This window comes from Periplaneta americana, chromosome 10 (genome assembly GCF_040183065.1).
Source record: "Periplaneta americana isolate PAMFEO1 chromosome 10, P.americana_PAMFEO1_priV1, whole genome shotgun sequence".
Classification (NCBI taxonomy): Eukaryota; Metazoa; Arthropoda; class Insecta; order Blattodea; family Blattidae; genus Periplaneta; species Periplaneta americana.
Genome location: NC_091126.1, coordinates 169,985,978 through 170,012,009, shown reverse-complemented (window position 1 = coordinate 170,012,009; position 26,032 = coordinate 169,985,978). Strand labels below are relative to the sequence as shown.

The 26,032-nt window shown below is 33.4% G+C and overlaps 1 protein-coding gene across 1 annotated transcript in view; it reads right to left on the bottom strand.

Annotated features, from left to right (window-relative positions):
* Positions 1 to 25,612, bottom strand: part of LOC138708146 (ELAV-like protein 1) — a 437,015-nt gene extending 411,403 nt beyond the window's left edge. Inside the window, exon 1 of the mRNA XM_069838379.1 lies at positions 25,453 to 25,612. The gene's annotated coding sequence lies outside the window, so the exon portion shown is untranslated. The remainder of the gene's footprint in view (positions 1 to 25,452) is intronic.
* Positions 25,613 to 26,032: the final 420 nt, after the last annotated feature.

Genomic DNA, 26,032 nt, shown 5'->3' with positions numbered 1-26,032 from the left:
AACTCTTCGGAATTACAGCTAGTTTATAGGCAAACTCTGACTAGTTTCATGTATTCGAAATATTAATGAGTTGTATTTAATGGATATGACTCTTGAATGTAATTGTATATTCTTAAACCCGATGACTTGTGTAGTTTAGCTCTGAATGCGAAGATGCTGAGCAATCTCCGGAACTTTTCTAGATTATTTGGTAATTCCTAAGGGTAATTTCTCCGTTGCTACTGCATGGGTAATAATTGTTAATCTTGGGAAAACAGTGTATATTGAAAGAGGCTGAGGAAAGAGTACCCCGAGAAAACTACGAATTGCACTTTGGACCCAACTGGCTTCGTACTCTGGCTTTCAAATATGTAAAGCAGTCATGTAAATTGATAATTTACAATTCATTTTAATATATCAATATGCCTGGTAAATTATTAATAAGTATTTAATGAATTTCAATCTTAAGGCATATAAACTTGCAAATGTTTATTTGCTATTTAATAACAATATATGAACGTTTTCGCCGTTTAGGACATCTTCAGATATAACAAAACATATTATCTGGACCTATGATAACATATTATGCAAATAACAAGGAAAATAGACTTATCTATTACGAAATTTATCGTACATTCCACTACATTCACAATCAACGAGCATTTATTCAATATCTCAACTAATTACACCCAACAGTAATTCTTTAACATAAACAACATTTTTAACGAGTAATCCTATAACAATAATAATTATCTGCGTCTCTATATAATAACTTGTCTATATTTGCATTTATTATTATCTCTTAATCTCTATTTTCAGGTGAAACAATTACAAAACACACAACATTAACTACGAAAACTATCTTGAACTTACGACAATTCCCAGCCATGATTACTCTAAATATTTTATTATCTTCATTATAAAATTTAAATTTTAACATTGACTAATTTAATCACTGTATATCAATTGTAAAGTAGTCATCAACGTCAAACAACATTCATTCAAATGCCAACGGCCTCTCTAAGCGAAATAATTACAAAACACAAGAACATTAACTACGCATACTATCTTGTAACTTACGACAACTTTCAGCCATGATTACTTTAAATATTTTATTATCATCATTTTAAATTTTAACATTGACAAATTTTAAACATTGTATATTAATTGTAACATGAGCTATATGTATAAAATAAAATATTCGTCCAGTCTAAGTTCAAATGCAAAGATTGTCTCAATATTCATCCTGTTTCATGTTATATCTACATAAAGCTCATGAATTTCATGTACCACATATATTGTTCTCTATTTTCCTTGTTATTTGCATAATATGTTATCATAGGTCCAGATAATATGTTTTGTTATATCTGAAGATGCCCTAAACGGCGAAAACGTTCATATATTATTATTAAATAGCAAATAAACATTTGCAAGTTTATATGCCTTAAGATTGAAATTCATTAAATACTTATTAATGTAAATTGATGCCCATAGGCGCAAGCGCGCGCTTTAGATCTCAGGAGAGCCTGAGCACTTTACAGCGGAAGGAAAGAGACAGACGAAAGAGGTAGCATAGCCTATGCCGCTTGGTCGAGCTATATTCAGGGATGGCCAGCACTGATTCAACAGATAAAGGGAAGAGAACTTATTAATTTGTTAATGTTTAGATTTGTCTGAGAAGTGTGAGTGCATTATAAGAATGTATGTTTTAATTTTAATGCTCATTTTTCACAAGTTTGTTTTTTTTTTTATTCAAAAGGAATATTTTCTCAACTTCTTTTTATAGAAAAGCGAAATTTTCAGATTACGCCTATTTATTTAGTAGACTTACAGGTACTGAAACAATATTTTCGTAAATCTAATATACCATAAATACGTATTACTGAAGATAGCGTATTACAAATTTTGCAAATATTCGAATGGAAAATGTTTGTAAGGAAATGAATTTAAAAAACAACTACTGTTACATTATAAGCAATAGGTATGTGCCAATGTATTGTAAAAATGAGAGCTATATAGCTTTAGCAGGTTTCGAGAAAATAATTTAATATTCTGATGGTAAGAAGTTGTTCACCAATATCACCTTAAAAGCATAATGCGGTAAGAGTTTTGTTATGAAATATTAGTTACAATTAAAACATATACAGTACCTAGGTAACTTTGCTTTGTACAATGGCATTGTTTTGATTAGTTCATTGATTATTTTATAAGGCTAAAGATACCATCAATATCAATTCCAACTTATGTCATACTCAATCTTTTTTTTTTTTTTTTTTTTTTTTTTTTTTTTTTTTTTTTTTTTTTTTTTGGAATATCACTTTCTTTATGAATGATGTTTTTCATCCACTTAGTAAAGTATAGGTATACTACTATTGAATTTATGTGAATATTCCTTCTTAACTTTTTATTATGTTATTAAGGTTTAAAACACAACTGCAATATTAAGAAATTGGTGTTAGTACTTATGTTTTACAGACAATATAGATAATATTAAACAGAAAGAAGCCATATAAGAATAACGACATAAAATTTCACGTTCCGTTTGAAGTTCGTGCACCATTGTTTTCTTAATTCAACAAGCTGCTTATTCATATATATATATATATATATATATATATATATAATGCTTCCTCCTTCCATACCTAGCGCTTGATGCCCGCGCACGACGTCAAGGTCAGAAAAATGCGCTTCTTTGACATCACTGATGTAAAGTCTACTTTCCAGCAATCCAGTTACCTTGACATTTGAATTAGAAATTAAGAGCTCTGCAAATTGCACCGCCAGCACTGAAACTATACTTCGTTCCATAATGTCTGACAAGAAATGTAAACAGTGCCGGCAGAGAGAGGAAAAAGGATAACTGCTATTAAACCAATGGCAGAGGTCACATTCCAGGCTTGTCTTGAATTTGGGAGGGGGTAGAACGCTTCAGACCGCCCAACATCTGGATAAGCATGTAATGAGAGCTCTGCAATTGGTTCAATAGCAAAATAATAATTCTCCTTCTTTCCAGGGTCTGTTTAGATATTCTGTCAGACATTACGGAACGAAGTATAGTAGTAGGTTCACTACTTTTGCCTAAGTACACGAAAATGACGAATTCATATCTTGTCAAGAGATAGAAACTTCAGAATTTTGAGTAAGTAACTTAACAAGAAGTACAATCACACTTAAGAATTTTATTTGGAAAAATAATTTTTAAGTTCCTCGCATTACAAAATCTGTGATTAAAATACCAACATAACTTTTAAAGCACTTATTTCTGGAAAATTATCTCACTACAGGAGTGTTATCGGACCGAATTTTATCAGAACAAATTTAATTATCTTGTGATCATCTCTTTCCACACTTATTCACAACTCGTACAACACAAAAGGTTTCGACTGATAATATGATTTATCTTGGAATTGTGCGAGGTCCATTCATGATAAAAAATAAAGCATTTTTATTGAAAGAGTCCTGACACAAAATGGTTATTTACCAAAGTAATAGCCGCAAAATGAATTGACAAGAGTTGTAACTTTAACTTTCAGTATGTAAAAACCTTAACATTTCGAAGATTCGATCTAACTTCGTCTTCAAGAGGACAACGATTAAAAAGTGTATCCAACTCGTTAGTGACTTTATGAAGTACTAGATCCACTGATCAACATTTGTAACGATTCAGTGAATAGGATACTTTTCTCTACCCTTCACTCACCTGAAGATGAAGGTAGTCCTAACCTTCACAACATTGTGACTTTTTGTATAATTCACTATAATAATCATCACTTTAGAAGGCGGTCGAATTTAAAATGCTTCTACGTATACATTATTACGTCATATTGTGAAACATTAAGTTTTTTTACTATTGAAGTGGAATCAAGTGTATTTCGCTTGACTATTCATTAAATTATTTATGTTCAATTTTTATAAGCAGTAGCTAATTGTGATTTTCACTAGAAATTATTATTTTTATTCAAAGTCAGCTTAGGAATTGCGATATTCTTTCAGAGGCAACTACAGAAATGACAAAAATGATTTATTCTGCAAGCAGAATTCAATTGACGTTGCTAATTAAGCTCTTCACAATATTGTTAAAACGGATTTGTTCGAGGTTGAAAGTGACAGCATATGAGTAGCATCATTTTGAGTCGCATAGCCCCCATAAACAAAGGCTATTACAGAAATAATTGAAGCTGCTACTTTCCTGGATAATCTTCAATTGCTTTCTCTTAATTTCGAATAATAAAAATTAATGAGAATTTATGTAGCCTACATCAAATAGAAAATAGACGTCAATTCTTAAATAAATTTGAATTAAAAATACATTTCATGTATTCTATAAGTAATCAACATCATGATAGTGAAATTTACCCTTGAATGCATCCCTATTTTCGTTAAAATCAGCATTTAATACCCGATATTGAATACCTGTAAGTTTCGTTCAGATAACATAATTGAAGCGGTCAGAATCAAGGGGCGTAACTGCACTTACGTTATTTTCCATAAAATGTGATTTAAAGTTACTGAGCATTCGTAAATTTTTTGAACTTTTAATTTTAAATTCTAATGTGTGGTATGGTTATAAGATAAATGGTTTAGTTTACCTTGATGAACTTAAATATTATTTTAGAAAAGTCACTTACACCTCTTCGCTTGTAACCGCCTCAATTAATATCAAGTACCTGTTATATACACAGAGTGGCGCAAAATCAGTTCGCACTATAAACCTAAATATAAGTGTAGCAATATTATAAAACAACTAATGCAATTTGGCATTAGTAATTTACTAGTGTTGTTTAAGTTTGGTATTATACGTAATAAACGTTTTCCAGGTTGGTAACGAAACAAAAGGCAAACAAACAAATGAAAGACTATCTCCGAGAGTAGTAGAGAGTTGTAATGTGGTTAGTGTTACTGTCTGTCTGTTTATATGTGGCATCAGGACTCATGACGCATGTGAACAACCTTGATTTGCCACCACGTTCACCCGATCTCACCTCAATTACTTTGTTACCGCCTACCTATGGTGTGGGGCGAAAAACTGTAGCAGGAAACCAGAAAATCTTGAACATCTGTAGAGTTACATTAAGGAAGGCTTCGAGTTTTTGGACAAGAATATACTAAACTGTTTCTTCATGTATGTTAGTTTTTCACATAGCTTTCAACTACGTGTTCATAATGTGTGCATACGATTCATCTGCAATACTCGTAAATTTGACCATATAACACCTTCCCTCCAGTTACTTTCATGGGTGCGTCTGAAGGAACGAAGAACAATACATTCACTGTCTCTTCTGTTTAGAATCATGCATACTTCTACTCCGAATTATCTGTTATCGCGCTTTCAATTTCTTACAAATCTTCGAAACCGACATCAAACACTTCTTTCTATCCCTCATCATAGAACGTCTTTATACTCATCTTCCTATACTGTAGAAATACCTCGCCTCTGGAATTCGTTACCTAATTACGTCAGGGACTGCCGGACTTTATCACAATTAAAAATTAAGTTGGAAAATTTTGTCTTAGTTAATGTTTTTAGGTATTGCTAGAAGTATTGATTTCTGTTTTTTTTCTTTTTTAATCTAGATTAAAACTGCAAGTTTCTTGTTTACGTTAGTTAATTAGTTAGGATATAATTAATTATGATACTTAATCACTCATTTAAAGTTTGTGTGACTGCAACCTGTATATATTTTTGTGTGGCTTTACTTTGTTTATAGTGTTGTTTTCTATCCCTCTTTATTTCTTGTGTAGCTTTACTTTGTATATAGTGTATTTTTTTCTGTTTATTTCTATTATTGTATTTGTATTCCTGGTGTTGTGGAAGAGAAGGCCTGATGGACTTAACTACATCAGAATAAATAAATAAATAAATAAATAAATAAATTCGGAAGTAAAGCAATCTGAACACAAAAAAGTGAAAACATTTAAGTAATTATCAGAAAAATAAATAAAAAATATAAATTGACTTTTACGCCACCCGGTACAAAGATAGTTAAATAAAAGTCAAATTTAATAGTGGACAGTTGTAATCAAAATACGTAATAAATTTCTATCAATCCTGTTTTTAAAGGAAGTAACATCCAAGTTACGGACGATAAATACATTTGACGAGGTAGTAAACTAAAGCTGTGGTACATGCCACGTGAACAACGAACCACCACGTATTAATGCGTTTATACCTTACAATAAAATCCGACGTCATCTGACGCCTTAGCATTGAAATACACTCCATAATATGAAATAACAACGGTCTATGAGCAGATTCACGTGAGCAGTCGGAATTCTGTATCGAACATGTGCTTCTCTGCGAGAAAGGGCCTCGTAACTGCTTTGTATTACAGTACAGTACTGTATTTTGATTAAACAAAAACATAATGAAAATTATCAAACTCAAAATCGCTGTATTTCCTAGTTTACGTAAATGGATGAACTACTTTTCTTCCCTCCTATACCTAGTAAAGTGATCTGTTTGTATTTTACGCCAGTATCATCGAACTCCAGTCGTGGAAGGGGATAGCAAACGGTGTTTACGGTTCTCAACCGTTAGTCAAAAGGTATAGCCAGGTTAATATTAGAAATGTTAGTAAAAATAAAGTGATGTCCTTGTATAATAAAACAATTAAAATCTGGTGTCATTTCTGTGTTGTTTAAAATATTCTGCGCTACAGTTTTCAAATTACTATTTTAAAAGTTATCATGCTAGTATTGGGGTTCGAAGTACACAGTTTCAAATCCGGCAAATAGTGTTTAATATTAAAAGGTGGTAAAGACCTTGTCAGCACTTCCTCTTGGAGAGAGAGAGAAAATTATGAATCTCGTGTCTTAGCTTTGTGGCATATAAAAGAAGCTCGGCCCTGATAAGGTCTTCAAGTCACCATTTCCCGCCAAAGTTGAATTCCAACGCCGAATAGCCTCTGCAGTTTAAAGTGTCAAATAGAGATTAGCCCAAAAAATGTAATATAAGCCTATACACTTTAACACAAAAAGTACTTACACTAAGATCGTAACTATTGTATTTATACGGAAAGGAAAATTGGCATTAGAAGTGCCCTTGAATTTTGGAACCAGTGTAGGTGTTTGAAGTGTTAACCATCAAATTCCACACACTGTCGATGCTGCCGAACTGCTGTACGGACTATGTTCTGTAATGTATCCAGTGATACCTGCAAACGAAATTTCGAGGTTTTCTCGTAGCATATCCAGTATAGCAGGCTTTCTCCCACAAACGTCATTCTTCAGGGTACCCCTGGTATAAATCGAGAGACGTTAGGTTCGGGACCTTGGGTTAAACTCAACAGCACAGAAAATTTAAATTTTCATTTCAACACAGTCTTCCATTCTAAGACAACTTTGCTTCAGCCATGTTGATTCACTGGTTTATCGGTGAAGGATATAAAACCCTAGGCCAGTCATGTCAATTGATGCCCATGGGAGTAAGCGCGCGCTTTAGAGCTCAGGAGAGCCTGAGCGCTTTACAGCGGAAAGGAAAGAGACAGAAGAAAGAGGTAGTATATGCCGCTTGGTCGAGCTATATTCAGGGATGGCCAGCGCTGATTCAATGGATAAAGGGAAAATAACTTATTAGAACTGTATCTATGTTAATTTTTAGATTTCTCTGAGATGTAAAGGGTGCGTCAGAAAGAACGGATGGATTTCAAACTATCGATACGCAACGAGGAGAGAGAGATATAGTGAGGGGGACCACGACTGTTGGGTCAGCCAGAGAATGCAGTTTCAGTTGAGAACATGGTGTTGGTCTGGTGTACAACGTGCTTTCATCGTAGAGACATTTTTAAAAAATGAAGAGTCTGTGATCGCCACTCAGGACTCATTTCGACATCGGATGTCACGCTAGGATTCCAACTCGGAATACAATTTTGCGGGGGAGGCTTCATTTCGTATCACAGGTTCAATATTAAAGAAGAAATCACCTGGACGAAATTCTATTGCACTGAGATTGTCCGAGGCTACGGTAAGATCTCGCGCCCTGCGACTTCTTTCTTTGGGACCATTTGAAGGCGTAAGTTTGTAAACATCGATCACATACACTGGACGAACTGAAGACAGCGATTCGTGAAGAAATCGTGGCAATTGCACCAGCTATGACTGTGAAAGTGATGGCGAACATCAGAAAACGCCTCGATGCCAGTATTGAAAGCCAAGGACATCATATGGATAATGTTGTTTTACATAAATAAACTGCATGTATTGGTGAATATGTTGATAACAATAATTTTTTGATTTGATGAATCTTTACAATTTTCTTGCCATGTGAAATCCATCCGTTCTTTCTGACGCACCCTGTATAAGTGCATTACAAGAATGTAAGTTTTAATTTTAATGCTCATTTTTCATAAGTTTGATTTTTTTTATTCAAAAGAAATATTTTCTCAACTTTTTTATAGAAAAGTGAAATTTTCAGATATAGGCCTATTTATTTAGTAGCCTTACAGAATGTTTTCGTAAATCTAATATAACGTAAATATGTATTACTCAAGAGAGTGTATTGAAAATTTTGAAAATATTCGCATGACAATTATTTATAAGGAAATGAATTAACAAAGCAACTACTGTTACATCATAAGCAAAAGATACGTTCCCATGTGTTGTAAAAATGTCACTTCTATAGCTTCAGCACATTTCGAAAAAAATAATTTAATATTCTGATGATAGGAAATTGCTCACTAATATCACCTTAAAAGCATAATGCGATAAGAGTTTTGTTACAGAATATTATTTACACTTAAAACATATACAGCACCTAGGTAACTTTGCTTTGTAATGTAATATTGTTTTGATTGGTTTATTGATTACGTGAATAAGGCTAAAGGCATTATCAACATCAATTCCAACTTATCATGTCATACTCAATCTCTTTTTTTTTTAGATATCGCTTTCTTTATGAATGATGTGTTTCATCCATTTAATATAGTATAGTTGTACTACTGTGAAATTTATGTTGATATTCCTTCATGACTCTTTATTATGTTATTAACATTCAAAACACAACTGTAATATTACGAAATTGGTATTAACACTTTTGTTTTACAGACAATATAGATAATATCAAACAGAAAGAAGCGATATAAAAATGACGACATAACATTTCACGTTCCGTCTGAAGTTTATACACCACTGTTTTGTTAATCCAACAGGCTGTTTATTCATATACACAACCCTTCCTCTTTCCATACTTAGCGCTTGATACCCGCGCACAACGTCAAGGTCAGAAAAATGGACTTGCTTTGACATCACTGCCCTAGGCCATTTATTGGGAAGAAATATTACCTTATTCTCGCCCTGAACTAGAAATCTCATTTAAATTTCTTGCAAACACATTGACGAATAAAGAGTGTATACATTTTTGTAGATTACTACCTCCACGTTTTCTCTTGCCAGTGGTTAGTTATAATGTTCAACTAGCTCTTCTATTGATTTCTCCAGTCAAGCCGATTTTCATACATACGTATTATGTTTGTACTAATTGATACAAAGGGAAATAAAAACTGGTTATGTTATTAAATTCACTGAATTCAGTTCTCCAACAGCTCTTTGATTAATTATATTTCAACAGGACATAGAAAATATTATTTTAGAGTTTCGTATCATTTAAAATACTGTGAAGATTAGAATACTTCTATATCGCGTAAGTCCACCAGGCAAAAAGTTTACTTTATGACGAGTTCCATATAAGCTTCTATCTTTCCAGTGTAGTCAACGACATAAATTGTTTTCTCCTGCTGAAGAAAAAGCTTCTTGTAAAAGAGTTATAAGTTACTTGAAGTTCTGCTCATAAAACTTTCATTCCCTTCGCCAATGAAACTTTAATGCAGTATTGATATTATGTGCATGAATAGCTTAGACAGCAAAAATTTAATTCTAATTGCAAGTCGCTTGTGGGTGCGAGAATATATTCATCCAAATCTACATTTCGATTTTCACATAACGTGTAATTTCTTATTCATTAAAGTGACATTTTTACACAGTCATTCTTAAAAGTAGATTTTTAACCCTAAGCAGGCGTGTCAGAATTGGCTTTTGTACGGTTTGCGTGCGAAAAGTACTTTTAACACTAGGGAGAAAAAGTATTTTGACATTGATTTTCAACTGTTTGTTCCGATTGTTTCCCACCAGATGACACACGGGAGGAATCGCAACCGATCAATGAAGGGGTTCAAAGAATGGCAGAGCCTCTTTTAAAAATATGTTTTGGTTGAGAAACGTACACAAATAAAACAAATTCCTTCAACTAAGTTATTGGTAACTACATGAAACAGTTAAGAATTAAATGCTATTGTAAGACAATTAAAGGGTACTGGAGTACGAACCGGGGACCTCTCGATCTGGAATTCAGTGCTTGGTATTAATGTAATTAAATTTCACTATTACAATGGGGGAATACAGCACTGGTGAAGTCGAGGGAATTATTATACCAGCAGGAAATATTGGAGTTACCATGCGACTAACAAATTAACTGAAACAAGAGTAAAAAACATATATTTTTATTGATATGGAATAAAATTTTTATGCGTATTTTGTAGTTTTTGCGATATAGGGACATATTTCTCACAATGATCCAAATTTCGCGTTATTTCACCGGTTTGGTTTGATTAAATGTAGTTTTTTTAGAAATCTAAAAGGGTAAATGCAACAAAGAAAGTAATTCCGGGAAATTTCGCGCCTAGCTCTGTTACCAGACCCTAGTAAGTGGTAACTTGTGTATAATGTTATGCAAAATATATATATCATATGTAGTACTTATTGGTTGTTCAAACAATACCATACATATATCATATAGGCCTATATGTATGCATATGTGTGTGTTACAAATTCAGGTGTTACTGGATACGCTTCTCGACCGGAAACTGGAAACGTATCTCTTTTTTCTTACAAATTCAGGTGTTACAGGATACGCTTCTCGACCGGAAACTGGAGATACGCTTCTAGACCGGAAACTGGAAAGGCATCTCTTTTTTTTACAAATTCAGGTGTTACAGGATACGCTTCTCGACCGGAAACTGGAGATACGCTTCTCGACCGGAAACTGGAGATACGCTTCTCGACCGGAAACTGGAAAGGCATCTCTTTTTTTTTTTTACAAATTCAGGTGTTACAGGATACGCTTCTCGACCGGACACTGGAAACGCATCTCTTTTTTTTACAAATTCAGGTGTTACAGCATACACTTCTCGACCGGAAAGTGGAAAAGCATCTTTTTTTTTACAAATTCAGGTGTTACAGGATACGCTTCTCGACCGGAAACTGGAAACGCATGTTTTTTTTTTACAAATCAGGTGTTATAGGATACACTTCTCGACCGGAAACTGGAAACGCATCTCTTTTTTTACAAGTTCAGGTGTTACAGGATACATTTCTCGACCGGAAACTGGAAACGCATCTCTTTTTTTTTACAAGTTCAGGTGTTACAGGATACATTTCTCGACCGGGAACTGGAAACGCATCTCTTTTTTATACAAATTCAGGTGTTACAGGATACGCTTCTCGACCGGAAACTGGAAACACATCTCTTTTTTTTACAAGTTCAGGTGTTGCAGGATACATTTCTCGACCGGAAACTGGAAACGCATCTCTTTTTTTTACAAATTCAGGTGTTACAGGATACGCTTCTCGACCGGAAACTGGAAACGCATCTCTTTTTTTTACAAGTTCAGGTGTTACAGGATACATTTCTCGACCGGAAACTGGAAACGCATCTCTTTTTTTTTTACAAATTCAGGTGTTACAGGATACGCTTCTCGACCGGAAACTGGAAACGCATCTCTTTTTTTTACAAGTTCAGGTGTTACAGGATACATTTCTCGACCGGAAACTGGAAACGCATCTCTTTTTTTATTTGACTATGTGAATGCCTTTGTATTTCATGTGTCTTAAGTACTTCCCTTTGTATTATGCCGACATTTCAAAAGAGTCGAGCTAATTTGGAAAGTCTGATGATTTAAATTCTCAATGAAGGCAGAAAATGGCCAGCAGTCCAATGTACGAGGACAGACGACAATATGATCTTACGCATCGTATTGTACAATGTACAGTAAATACCCTTGAACTCTAATATATAACAGATGGATTAGAAAAGCAATAGATAGAAAACTCAATTCATGAAACTCTAGAATCAATGTTATTACTGTGTTAATACTACGAAATTCATCAATATGTCTACGTATTACTCTCCTTATAACCCCCGCAACTTGGCTGCTCTAGAACATCATGCTACTTATCTGGAGTCTTTTTTGACCCAACCATATTTGTTGTAAATAATTATGACTTTGACAGGTTTATGCAATTTTTTTATTTATACATCAACTCTTTTCAGTGCTTAACCTACACTAGATAATTATCTAGAAATATAGTACTCGCACCCTAACGAGGTACCACTCGCTCATTAGCCTGATTCGACGCGGCTGTTGAGAGTGTTTCACAACCCCCTGACACACTTTGGGGTAGATTAGGAAGTTGATATCGTTTATGGAGTATTAAATAGGCAAGTTAATAAGTTCTGCTTAAACTCAATGCTCTCAACTACATTTATAACATTAATTATCTTAGTGAGAATCCCTCGACATTTGTTGATAGACCTATCTATACTCTTCACACTACACAACGGTGATATTTTTCACAGGAATATCCTATTTTAATATAAAAAAATGTCAATAATCAGATATTGGCATAACCGCAAACAAGTTGGAAAGGACAAGTAACATCTCGCTTTACAAAAATAGTGTGTAAAATTTAGAAATCTGTACAGAAGAATTATCATCTTATTTATGCGTCAGTACACAGCGTCGTGTTTCAGTTTTCTGTGAAGATTGTCGTAACATCGAAATTGTTCCTTAAATTTTGAACATATATATTTGTTTTTAATAAATAGAGTATTCATCACCTCATTTTATTCAGGTTATAGGTTGCATAATACAACATTATTTTGGCCACTGAGGTTACCGGACTTCACTCATGTTTCCGAGAGTACATAAAATGAAATAACTAGATTAGAATATATAAGAGCAGGATATTTGTCGATTTCATTTTTGCTAACTTAAAACAAGCACTGTTTAGTAGAGTTTTTAAATAGGCCGCGGAAATGCGGTACAAATATTATGAAATTAATTCTCAAATAAAATATATGGGGCAACCGATATATTCGTGACTGTAATTGAGGAGACATCACATTTATATTCCCTTCACGATTATATACGTCACTGACAATTACACCTAATGATTCTGGTTTCTTAAATATACGCAGTAATAATTGTAATAAAAATGAAATGTAACATTTTAGTCCCTACGAAGTTACTGCTATCAAAAAGTAATCTAGCTTTCCTTTTGCGAATTTATTTGGATTTCTTTTAATTATTTCGACAATATTTTTGAAAGCTACACTTCCATGTAACTTAAAATTGTTCTCACAAATATTAACCATCGATATATTTCGAGAATGGAATACATTACTAACTTGAAACAAGCACTGTTTAGTAGAGTTTTTTAAATAGGCCGCGGAAATGCGGTACAAATATTATGAAATTAATTCTCAAATAAAATATTTGGGGCAACCGATATATTCGTGATTGTAGGAGAGGAGACATCACATTTATCTTCCCTTCACGATTGTATATGTCACTGACAATTACACCTAATTTTATTTATTTATTTATTATTTATTTAATAATAACATATACATAAAAACGTTACATTAAAATACCCCGAAAGAGCAAAGCTCGTGTTGGTTTTTTTTAAATATACGCAGTAATAATTGTAATAAAAATGAAATGTAACATTTTAGTCCCTACGGAGTTACTGCTATAAAAAATAATCTCTATTTCCTTTTGCGATTTTATTTGGATTTCTTTTAATTATTTCGACAACATTTTTGAAAGCTACACTTCCATGTAACTTAAACTTGTTCTCACAAAATAAATATTAACCATTGATATATTTCGAGAATGGAATACATTTATACGACAATCTGCAACCGATGTCGAACCTATAAGAAACACCATTAAGTCATAAATACCTTTCTACGCTTTTAGGATCGAAACCCTTCTTTGCGAGTCGTAGATACGTGCAGAATAATGAATCTAACGCCAACATCCACTTTGAGTTGCAAGGTGGATGGGAATTCTTTGTGCCCGATTTATTTCTTCTCTTCGAGGTAGAAGGGCATACATATCTCACATAAATTTGATAGATAACTTATCACGACTGAAAGTTCCGTCCTTTAAATTCAAGGGAGAATGATTCAAATCTTCCCATCCATAAGAACAAAGAAAAGTGCTTTGCAAGGCTGGGGTAATATCGTCCTTATCACGTCCTACGGTATCCATTATTCTTGTCGTAAAGTAGGGTAACACCGCTTCGAACAAAGGACATAGTATTCTTCTTCACAGACGAACAGATCTTTCTCTCTCTCTAGTTCTTTCATTTCTCTGCGTGTATGTGCCGATATCCCACTGGAGGCATTGCTGCCTCAGATCTCATTAAATATGTACGTGAAACCTGTGCGAGAAAATGGCAACAGTTTTTAATACAATTGAAGGTTATCGGTAAAAGTTTTATTAAGTAACCGTACGATTTTGCACTGTGTGTTTTTACACTCGTACATCCTATTATGAATTTTCGATTCTTGAAGAAACAAGCCAACAATTTGTTGCTTTCTATATATTTGTAGATTATTCGTAAGCGTCCAAATTCCAGCCTTAGAAGAATGTTTGAAGCAAAAAATATTGCAAATTTATTGTTATTGTCAATTTTTAAGCAGTTTTACAACACATTTACTAATAAAAAGGAGAACATTCGACGTTTTTGTAAGTAAGACAAAAGAAATCCAAAGGCGGTCTTTGAAAAATAACAGGCTAAATTTTTTTATTTAAGAACGCTATGTATGCCTTCCGAAGTTTATATGATATGATAGGGTTTATTGTCACTCAATCATTTTGTCCTGCTGGTCCTTCACATTCCTGTATTTTGGCAAGCATTCCCATTCTTACACTACTTACAATTGACAAGTTGAATTGTGATCTAGCCACTGTCTCCACTTGGGCGACCAATTTCGGACTCGCACTTAATCCAAGTAAGACTCAAGCTATAATTATTGGACATAAGCGTTTAGTTAACTCCCTTAATAACAGTAATCTTTCAGTTGTTACCCTTAACAACACGCTAATCCCTTATTCATCTGTCGTAAAAAAATCTTGGCTTCTTTCTTGATAATAATCTAAGTTGGAATTTTCAAGTTAAAGAAACGATAAAAAATCTGTTCCTCCATTCACTGTTTGAGTCGCTTGAGAAACTTCTTGCCCCAGCAACTAAAACTTACCCTAGTAATGCCGCGCTTCGATTATTGTGACGTTTTGTTAAGTGACCTAAGTTCTGAATTTTCAGTCAAGTTACAGCGAGCTCAGAATATGTGCGTCAGATACGTGTGCAACATCCGACGATATGATCACACATCACCGTCCTTCGCAAGTCTCTCGTGGCTCCGACTAAAAGAACGCAGAACTTTACACTCTTTGTCTTTACTCTTTCGAATTCTGCACACCTCAACACCAAATTACCTTTCGCCTCGTTTCTCTTATCTATACTCTAACCACGACGTAAATACCAGATCACTTCTCTGTGGCACGCTCTTCATAGAACATCTTGTTATTCATCATCTTTTACAGTACCCACCTCGCGTCAATGGAATTCCTTGTCACAAAGTATTAGGGGCTGCAAGACAATAAACACCTTTGAAAACAGCTTAAAAGATAACCTTATTAGCATTTCACTCCAATCATACTGAGTTAAACTATCACTGACTACATTGTTACTTCTTTCTTTAGACATCATCCTGATTGTGCTGTATTTTCAAAATTGTCTCATAATAATCTCTTTCTATTATCTAATATTATTTGAAATATATTAACATTCCATGTATTTTAGCTTAATTCTGCTACACAGTTTATTTCAGTGTTTAATTAAAAGTTCATAGTATTTTGTTGTTTAATTCGTAAATAACTCTTGTATACATGTAACTCTCATCTAAATCAAATCGTTGAATTCTTTGTGAGTTCATGCATATGTAGGCTATACTTTTTGCTGGTTGAGTGGAAGAGAAGGTCTTACGGGTAAAATAAGTTATTATTATTATTATTATTATTATTATTATTATTATTATTATTTTATACTTAGTGGACGGCTCTTGCACTTATGTTTCTCTATTCAATGTTGTGTCCTTCCGTGTCCATTCTTTTACATATCACTTCATCTATTTGACACTTTATTCATCTGCTCTATATATCGTTCTAAAACCTATCTAAAAGCTAAGCTAATTTCTATATCCCTACCATTACGTTTACTATTTATTTCAGGCTATTTTCACTATACATACTTTTCATTAACGTTTCTATCTCATACTTGTTATACTCATATGATATAATTTTTTTTCGTATTCTCTATCCCATCTGATACTATCTATATTCCTTACTTTCCTAGTTCTTAGTCCTTATGACATGTAACATGGTTAAATGGATGGAGTTACGCAATAAGAGCCCAAGCGCCGAAAACCTGTTTCGAGATATCGGCCATTGAAATAAATCTTTTTTATAAAACGTTTTATGCAGGGATGTAGTATAACATTCATATTGTTACAAAAAATTACACAAATAATACCAAAAAAAGTGTAACCGATTTTTTTTTATAAAAGACCAGCAGTTGAATTAATATTTCAAAGCAAAATAAATAAATTAATTTTATACAATAAACGAATTTTTGCTCATAACTAGCAGCAAAATTTAGATATCATATTCTTGATTTCTTCAGAGTTAAATTAGCCTGCCATCAAAGGATTTGTGCAAATATCTAATTTTTATTTTCAAATTGTCTGTTGATATATTATTGCGTAACTCCGTCCAATTCAAACTCCTCGCTCACTTTCCTATTTACATCACTTCATTAAGTTACTATCTTTACACTATAATCTTACACTTTACATAATTTAAACGACTCTTGCACTTCTCTTCTATTATTCTACACTGTGTCCTTCCATGTCCTTTCATCACTGTCTATTTCGTACTTCACTCGCCCTATACTATTTATCGATCAAAACCTATTTAAATCTAAGTCCCTATTCCTCATACTACGTTTATTATTTAAAAAGGATAAATATTCATCTCCCCTCTTGCTTAAAAATGTCCCTTGTGCAGACACTTGTACTTCCCTATTTCGACTATGCTGACATTTTAATGACTGACCTCTCCAGCGACAACAAAACGAAACTTCAACGTGCTCATAATTTGTGTGTACGTTCTGTAAGCAATGTTCGTAAATATGATCATATTACCCCATCCCTGGAACAATAGGTTGGCTTAAACTAGATAAGAAAATAAATTTACACTCACTTCTCTTTCTCTTCGAAATATTGAACTCTTCTATTCCTTCGTACCTATCGTCTCGCTTCACTTACATTTCTTCCCACCATAATCTGAACACACGCTCTCGTCATGAAACAATACTAACAATACCATCCCATCGCACCTCCTCATACTCATCCTCTTTCAGAATAGCCCTGCCAAGACTCTGGAATTCGCTACCTGCTAGCATCAGGGACTGTCGAAATAAAATTGAATTCAAGCGCAAAGTTACTAGGCAATGGTCAGTAATAGATTTCTTGTAAATAGTTTCTTTAATCTATCACAAAATATTTCAATATCCAGTAATTTAAACGCTATACAATTTTGTTATTCTAGGTTTAATTTGTAATTCAGTACATATAAAATATTCTTTGTTTTTCTATGATAAATTATCTAGCTTTAATTAGTCAGCTAATCTTTTCGTACTTTGATTTTTATTGTAATTGTAATTGTAAATTTAATACTAATTGTAATTTTATTTGTAATTGTAAGGCCTGACGGCCTTATCTCTACCAGATTAAATAAATAAATACTACTAATACTAAATACTAATTATTTATTCCAGAGTCAATCTTCACTACACCAACTATTCAAATCTTTCAAACATTTTTCCCTACTTCTTAGACCTTATTGGCGTGTATCATGGTTACTTCCTACTCCTAGGTCCTGTCGAGGTTTATATAGACCTACTGAGCTGTACTACGATGCTAATGATTAGTTTTTAAATCTGGCACTGCATGGAAATATGAAATTCTAAAAAGACACTTAAGACCGCCACAAAAATTCAAAACGAGAAAATCACATTGGCAGCAAACGTTATTTCAATAAAATGAATGAACTTAATTCTATGAAATAATGAGATAATGCTTGGAGACCAGAAACATACTACTTAAAGTTAACTATCACTTATATGGAGATAATACTAGGGCGCAATTTAGTTTCCATTTGGTGTGCTTTCGCTATAGAACGACAATGTACAAATTATGTGCATGTATATTCTACTAAAGATACTAAATAGCAATCTATAGCTGGTCTTGCATAGACCTAATATATGTAAATTAATAATATGTAAAAGCGTATTTTGAATAAGACAAAACTTTTGATAATCTTCACAGTGTCAGAAAATTATGACTAAATGTTACTGTTCACATTGGAAGAGTCCACTGCAAGAATGATGGATGTCACTTTCTTGTCGAAAATGAACCAAGACTGTCAATGCATAGCTTAAGACATATAGAATGTACATACAGAGTTATATGACATTAACACTGATAGTCATTGTCCAGTAATGATCGGGAAATCACAGTTAAGCTTTGAGCGCTAAGCATTTCAAACTTTCAATTGCACCTCCTGCAAAATGTATTCCAAATGACATGCATCATTCTTGAAGTGGATTCTTCATTTCATTATGGAGAGAGATTGTGAAGTTTAAAATTATCTATGTTCAGATAACGATAACTTTATGCAAAAGTCCATTTTGTTTAGAAATTTGATATGAAAATTTTGTGTGTCCTAAAATTTTACATACACAGATTGACATAAATAAAGAAAATATTTTCCTCCAGTTTCTGGAGCAACAAAGCATAAGGAGAAAGTGACTCTTCAGATCGTATCTCCTTGACCAAATGATGGCATCGTTTAGGAACGTTGGAAATGCTGATTTCTAGTACAGAGAGGAATATCCATAAATCTGCTTCTGGAAACTTTTACCCGTTAATATATAACAGAACTGTTTAAAGATTAGGTGTAGTTCCGCACAGATATGAGACGTGTAACAGCTATTCGAACAATAAAGTAGGAGTAATAGAAAGACAGGTATGAAATAATTTAGCTTAATGCTAATCTTTGTTTATGCCATTTAGTATTTTTCATTGAAATGGAGACGAATGGTCGTTCAAGAATATTTAAACTGTTGGAGACTGAATTGTAAGTGGGAGAAGAAATATCTTGAAGTTCCTTCACTATCGAAAGTTAACACAAAACGCTACATTCAGTGAAAAGTGAAAGTTCTCTAAGTACAGATAAAGTATAACGTCAATTTCTGAACATCTTCAACCGACTTTTCAGATTTCATTCAAATTCAATGAAATAACGAACTAGAAGTAAGCAATCACAATGCCTTATATATTCATTTAATTAATACATATATCTGTTTGAATCCTTGCAATTGTGTGAGGAATTTGGAAGTAAAGTTACAAACTGATCATAAGTGACTGGATTGGATACAATTTGAAGCAAAAATTGTCATACATTTCGACGCTGGAAGAAAACAGAAAACATTGAAATGATCTTTCAGAATATCGACACACTGGAATTCAAATTCAAACTCAATAAATGTGAAAGACGGTTGGAAGCATTTTTCTTAAGAGAATGTCAGTACCTCGTAATATTTCAGTTATTTCTTGATGACATGTCCAGATGATATAATATCGGTAATATGATTAGAGGAAGTATCATGAAATCAATATTCTCTGGCATTGATTACATGGTATAAAATGTCAGCAGCTGCACACCAGGAATAATGAATTAAGAACATTTTATAGTCAAATCTGAGTATAAAATACATTCTGAAGATAATATGGGGCTGAGTGGAAAAAAAAAAACAAACACCGTGAGGATAAAACGGTATAGTTTTATTAAAAACTGAACTCCAAGGCGGCATAATTTCAACGACAAACTCCTTATTTCCCAAAATAACTGCTTTATCATTTTATCTTGAAGAATACCTACATCATTCTCCGATAATTCGATGAGCATGAACACCAACATAATGAGTCTTCACTTTCTGGACTTCTCTCTCAATTTATACATTTAATAACTTCCGAATTTTTCTTTCCAAAATTTAATTAGGAATCAGACACCATCTCAATTACATTTGAAATTAATCGAAAATGTCTTCTGTTTATGTTTATTTGTAAAACTTTCCTTTAATCACTGAAACCTTAAAGAGTATGTGTGGTGATACGTCCTAAGGAAGAACTGAAATGATAATCGCGGGAAAAAGGCCGACATAATCAAAGACGACTTACGCCACATCAGCTTTGTTCATAAATTCTTCAACATTTGCCAGAATGAAAATAATTTGTTGACTGAGTCACTTTTGGGAGTAAAACTTCATTCACAAATGAATAGTATTAACATGTTTAAGTACTTAATTTTGATAAACTGACAATCAGTAGTACATTTTCTATAAATTCAGGAACTTTACAGTATAAACTTTGATAATAACACCTTACTGAATAATATGTTGATAAAAAAAAATAGAACCGTGGGGGCCAGATGAGAACCAAAATGATTAACTTGCACTGAAGACCCATGAGAACATGGCGCCGAGATTATTTATAATAAGTAAATCCACTTTATTTCTTATGCTATAAAGATTAAGATATTATCACTGATCTACAAAGTGCAACAGTGTCGAATTCTCTGTTTACAGTAAACAGAACCGAAGTATTGTTCACGTGTCACCGGGACAAGGTCCTCTCTGAATCAAATATTCAATTTTTACAGTAGATATTATGGGTATTACATAGTCTTCTGTGTCCGAGGTTGCGAGTTCGATCCCGGCCCAGGTCAATGGTATATAAGTGTACTTAAATGCGACAGGCTCATGTCAGTAGATTTACTGGCACCTGCGGGACAAAATTACGGCACATCTTATGTAACCTGGGCAGTTGCAAGCGTCGTTAAATAAAACAATTTTTAAATTTGATCATCACTATTACTATTTAGTTTCAGATTTGAGTTCAATAATATTATTAGTAAAGCCTTTGCAATTATTTATTAAATTTTATAATACTACTAATTGAAATAAAGTATATATAACATATCGTGAGGTTACAGAATAGGAACCCTGTCAAGGTAAGTTATGACAAAATAAATTATTAATAAATTCAATCTCAAAGTGTATCACATTTTAGTAGTAAACCAACTTCTGGTGTTATACTGCAAACGACTGCATTTTCAAGTATTAAATTAATTCAGCATCAGTAAAGTCAGAAACTATGCATTATAATATTATTACAATCTAAATTTTATGAGTTTTTAAAAAACTACCCTAATTTTATTCAAAGTACGTATCTCATAGTTATCATGGAATTTTGATGAAGTTCAGTGTAGCGTTTAATATCGTCATGATTATGAGGTTTATAAAATATTCTAGATTCGACATCCGAATTCCGTAATTGATGTTTGCTCTCATATTAGTATTCGCCCATATGACGCCTCTATTCCACTGCACTAGCCATATAATTCTTATGATATGATTCGAATATATACCCTCATGTATTTATTTATACCAAAATATCACACTATGTGATATTACACATTTTGGGGTTTGAAATCAACGGCATTATGTTGTTATCTATTACTATAGTTTATATAGTTTTGCCTATTGCCAAACTCTTCAAAATGATATTAACTCTATTAAACTTTGGTCTGACAATAATGGAATGAAAATTAATTAAACAAAAACTTTTGTCATTTCGTACTCACGAAAAACTACTACCATAGAATTTAACTATTCTCTCAAGAACGTCTGTGTTATTAGGAAAAATTCTATTAAAGATCTTGGTGTATTACCCGATTCTAAATTATACTTTCACTATCATGTTCAATACATTTATAATCATTCAATAAGAATGCTTGGTTTAATAAGGTCTATAACTTATTCTTTTTCTACTCCAGAGTCACTATTAATTCTATACTTTACTTTGGTTCGATCTAAACTTGAATATGCATCCATTACTTCAACAGATTCGGTTAAATTGGAAAATATTCAAAGAAAATTTATTTCCTTATGTGCTTTTCGATGTATACCCAATTCCTCTGACTTTAACTATGAGATTACCTGTAAATATTTTAACTGTTGTAGCCTTTATTCTAGACGTCAAAGTCTTGATTATCAAATTTTTTACAAAGTTATAAAGGGTGATATTGATTGTGAGTTTATCATAAACAATATCAGCCATCGTATTCCTACAAAAGGTTTAAGATTTCAAAACAAAATTTTTAATAACAGAAATTCAAAATCACTGCCAATTTGCACGGACACAATTTAGATCCTTTTAAGGTATAGTTCCGTTTTGATTATTAGTATTTACTCTTCTTGTTCTCAATTTTATTTATGTATGTTTTTTGTTTATTTAAGATATTATTTATTTTGTTTTTGCACCTTTGTATCTTCTGTTTGTGTATTGTGCTGAACTATAATTGGCCTCTGGCTGTTGTTCATCACACAAATATTAATAATAAATAAATAATAAAATAATAAAAAAATAATGTGCCATTTAATGAAAGTCAGGAACAGTGAAATTATGCAGTGAAATCAATCATAATAACATCTACTCTTGTAGGGATCGCGTTTTCATAATATTCCTTTCTTCTCAAAAAGGAACTTATTTAAATTTAATTGTTATTCCTGAACTATAAAAAAATGTCTGTTATTGCCAGTAGCTCGAAATTATTGCGTTCGAGTACGTATTTAAAGTGTATCATGGTTATGTTTATACTTCTTCCCCCGTTCTTAGGATATGATATAAAAAGCCATCCAATTTTATTGCGCTATTTAAAGAAATGACTTTTTTTATCCGTCGTTCTCCCCACGAATGCTATAAGCAATTTACCTGTCAACAGACTTCTATTCAGCCCGCATACACGTTTTCTTTCGCATCCACTGATTGAGCTTTATATATATATATATATATATATATATATATATATATATATATATATATATATGACAATTTTAGTTGGGATTTTGATTCGTGGATATTCAATATAGAGCTGTGGATCAGTACATTATCTTATTTAATGTCAGGTTATGAAGCATTTCGTACGATGTGAAAAATTTACTACTCCTCGAATACACTGCTCTTTAGTTATTTCATTACTTATGATATATTCATATTCCATTTCTCGAATGCTCATTTTTCCACTAAAATGTTATATTCAACGTCTTTCAATATCAGAGATCAAAATACCACATGGAAAATTCTAAGTAAATCTACTTACGTTTATTTATCTTTTATATTTATATGACGTGCTACAGACATTAATTTTATATGAAATATCGTTCTAATAATCACGTGAATTGTTTGTTTATATCAATTTCCAAGCGATGCTGTATCTTCTAACCCTTATATTTCTCTATCCATAGATTAAATACGGTATTTTAAAATAAGATCTTACATTCAGTAATTTCCTTTCTATCTGATTAATAATCACAAACTATTTTTGCCATTTGCCTCACAGCGATATTTGAAAGCTAATTATGTGAACATTACTCTTCATTTGCTTAAAAACTGAAGCTTGAATATCTTAAAAGCAATATAATAATGCTGATACTTGCTTAAGGGAAAAAATAAAGTTAAGTTTACTAATCTGACTGAAGCATTAGCTATGCCAATATTATGACAGAAAACTATGTTATGAATGGCACAAAGTCCCGGCACATCGTTTAAAATATCGGTGCTCTGTGCCATTTTACCATATGGGCATTATGTCACTTGTACCTTCTTGCCATATGTAATAGTTCAATTTAACTCTAAAATAAATTCTACTGTTCGAATACTATACTACTATAAGAATGTTTATCTTAAATGCTGTGAGGTTAGTGGCAATATTGGAAACGTTGAATGGATTGAAAGGAAAGGGGGAATGTTCTTATAGTCGTTTATTCTGTGGATTTCTACATGTGTGTAGAATAACTAAACCCAAACAAAATATGCACATTTTAAGTACATAATTGTGACAAATATTTCTGATACAGCTTGTAACCTGAGTCCCCATTTTACTAGTGGTATTTAGGGAGAAAAAAAATCGTGTGATAATTCGGAAGTTGTGCAGTAGTATAAATATACCAACTAAGAGTTCTTAAAAAGATAAACAATAAATAGAAAATAAGGTTGGACCTCTGATTTGTTTTAAAATCAAGGCGATCTTCTACAGGACGAATTCATTTTCATTTCTTGACTGCAGTCATGACATTAGTAATGGTCTTGGTCCATAAGAGTTTACCAATACATGAAATAAAAACAGAGTCAGTTTTATGAAGATAGTAAACTCAACATAGAACCTGTCGTAAAATTATTCACTAACAATAGTAGGCACAGGCTGTTCTGCAAGCACTGTGTTTCAGCGTGAGTACTTGCAGAGGGTCTTTAGTTCAACACTCTGTACTTTCCATGTTCAGAACACGTGCTGTATTTCAGATGCACTTTTACAAAGTGTACTATCATTCATATTAGGTATTTATTGTATTAGCCTGTGGGGAAGTTCTGTGTAAAATAAAAACATCTGGAGAGGGAAATGTTAAATTAATGTCCGGGAAATTTAGAGAACGAGGAACACATACTGACGCGTCGTGGCCAGCCATATTGAAGTGAAACTAAGAGCAATCGATACTATGCTGGGGCCCACGCGTTTGACTATCAGAACACAATGCTTGCGAGGAAGGAACTACAAAACGTCACAAATTACTACTAAATTTAATATGTAAAGCTACGGAAAGAATAATAGAAAAATGGGTGCTTAAGCCGGTACCTTTCCAAGGACAGTTCCCAGTCCGCTTCTTCAATACACATAGCAAAGCAAGCTTCACGAGGCGAGGCGCGGACACGGAAAACAAGACAGTACATCAACTACTCAATAAAAAAGAGCTTCAAATAAGGCAACAGTAACAGAACTGAAAAACAAAACATGTCATCAAAATACATCAGAAATGCAGAGCAAATCAATCCGTGCAACAAAACAGAATTGTTTTTTCAAATCAACAGTAGGTGGCAACAGCAGGTTTTTCTGTGTTTACATCTCGATCGTACTAATTTCGCGTTTAAAATGCGTCGTTTACACGATAGTAAGGGGGGGATCTGTAATCGCAGAGAGCAATTTTGGGCGAGGCCTTCTAGGCTGCTTTGTTTCGTGTGTCGGTACTGAACAATCATCTGAAATAAAAGAACTGAATAGTATCAGATAAACATGCAAGCGTATGAGATCTACTGAGGAGAAGAACGTGCGAACACAATCGAACCTGGATCAGAAATGGAATTAAAAAATGCAAAATTATTAAAAAAACACCTACCAATTTGAAGAAAATTAGGTGATGTTGGGCCTGTTAGAAAATGCAGAATCTAACCAGACCTAAACAGATCAAAACGGAAGGAAAACAGCAACCAAATCTGCGACGAACTCCTACAAACGTAACACAAGTTGCAGTCAGACAGTGCGGGAACTAAATGACAGCGATCAACGAGACCTGCTGGAGAAAATTGGACCGCATCACCGCTCCGGCTAGTAGTAACCTTGCTCCACATTTGCAAATTTTTCTTTTTCGAGAGAGGCGCCCCGGTTAAGGGCCCAATGTGTGGGGGTTGGGGGTCATCGTCGGCGGGGGTCGGTCTTCGACGTTATAGAAGACCACAATCGCCGTGTCCGGGTGTAGTTTTGGGCAACGAAACGGGCCTGTTTCCCTCGGCGTAGCGCTCGCCTGGGTGAGGGTTGTAGTGCGTCCCGCGTGGAAGCGGCCGGTTCAAAGGGAGATCGATCGGGGGGCGGGAGAGCGTTGGGCGAGGGGTCGACACCCGCAAATACGAGACGTCCCGTTCTTAAATCGCGACAGGTAAATATGGAATTTCGACGGGAATTCTTTATTGAGGTACAGG